At 38.2% G+C, this 1,673-nt stretch overlaps 1 protein-coding gene across 1 annotated transcript in view; it reads right to left on the bottom strand.

Moving 5' to 3' along the window:
* Nucleotides 1-883, bottom strand: part of LOC107677005 (X-linked interleukin-1 receptor accessory protein-like 2) — a 208,257-nt gene extending 207,374 nt beyond the window's left edge. The window contains exon 1 of the mRNA XM_016471781.1: nucleotides 687-883. The gene's annotated coding sequence lies outside the window, so the exon portion shown is untranslated. The remainder of the gene's footprint in view (nucleotides 1-686) is intronic.
* Nucleotides 884-1,673: the final 790 nt, after the last annotated feature.

Raw genomic sequence — 1,673 nt, forward strand, 5'->3', positions numbered from 1 at the left:
TATTTTTTTATTTTATATATATATATATATATATATAAAGAAACAAATGATCAAAAACTCACTTCAAGAAGAACACTTGTTGACATTGAATATCACCAAATGTTTGGCACTGATGCAGTCCATGATGTCTGATCTCAAATATAATGTGACTTTAACTTATAAAAGCATATATAACTATTTTTTTTATAAAAAAGTTATATTAAAAAAGTTATATTAACCCTTATCAAATTTGCCAAATTTGCCATAGTATCCATAGTACTATAAGATAAATGCAGGCCTATTGTTCCTTCAATAGGTGTAAGCAGCTTTCAGTAATTTTTTTATTATTATTTTTTTTTTTTTTTTTTTTTTTTTTAAAAAAAAAAAAAAAAAAAAAACTCTAGCTTTCTATTCTACTTGTAATGAAGGGTAACAACTGCACAATTACACTTTAATACTGTGCAACAATACATCCACACAAGTACCATCTTTTGGTGGTTACCATGGTGACTTTTACAGTGGTCGACCCGCCTCTTCTTATCTAGTGTTCCTACTGTAAATCTTCAGACAATCATTAATAGCTATGCACTGAACAGAACAGTGGGTAAAGTTGTGTTAGCTCCTGAGGTTAAACACAATCATGACATATAATCATCCACACGAGAGATTTAATACAGTCAGTCCGTTATTTCATTCAGTCAACTTACTGGATGATGCTGAGTGCCTTCAGATGAACGGGAGATGTTTACGATGTATTTCCACAAGTTTAAATCAGATGTACTTCATGAAGATGTGCTTTAAAACGAGCAGAACCGCAGAGGAACTGAAGCGAGCTGATCTGAGATGAACAGTAATACCGAGGCGATGTCCGTCAGTATAGCGATGCAGTTAGTTTGGACATCCACAGAGAACTTCCATCCCATCCGCGCTTTTCCCCGCAGCTGCAGGAGACCTGGACTGCTCCGCTGCGCTCCCTCTGGAGAGTGAGTCGAGTCCGCTGGAAGAGTTCAGTCTCATCACACATGCGGTTACAGAGCTTTGTTCAGATCGGTACACTACCATATTACTCCTAATATGAATGCAGTATACAGTATCGGTGTCCGACTCGCAAACGAATCATCCTTTGATCCGTTTGTTCAGTGATTCGGTCGAACCGATTCGCGCAGTGTTTGTGAATGACTCGACAGTGAGTGCGGCGAGTAACACTGTATAACACGCTGGATACCGGAAGACAATAGCGTAATCAAAAAAACAAAGTTGTGTTTGGTTAAAACTTGTACTGCAATATGACACGTTGAATTACTTATTATGGCAACTCTTCGTCAAACGAGTCCGTGTACCGGTTCATTTAAACAGACCGTCCGAACGAACCGACTCGCTCCATCGTCTCGAGGCTCTCAGAGCTGATTGTGTGGAATGTAGAGCTCGTTCTGCTGCGGACTGGAGCTGTTCTTCAGCACTGAACGCTCAAAAACTCTTTTTTAAGCCGAATTATTTTTATACGCACATCATTTAGTGGTGTCCTTATATCTGTTCTGAAGATGCAGATAAAAGATATTGCATCTTATATTTGTAGAATCAGTGTTAGCTGAAAGAGTGTTGCAGGCTTGCAGCATGCGTGTCACCGTTGGCGCCTCCCTGTGGTGATATAAATGAAATAACCTTAAATATTAATATAAGGTTAATTAGGAAAG

The sequence above is a fragment of the Sinocyclocheilus anshuiensis genome, unplaced genomic scaffold (genome assembly GCF_001515605.1).
Source record: "Sinocyclocheilus anshuiensis isolate Anshui unplaced genomic scaffold, SAMN03320099.WGS_v1.1 scaffold608, whole genome shotgun sequence".
NCBI lineage: Eukaryota > Metazoa > Chordata > Actinopteri > Cypriniformes > Cyprinidae > Sinocyclocheilus > Sinocyclocheilus anshuiensis.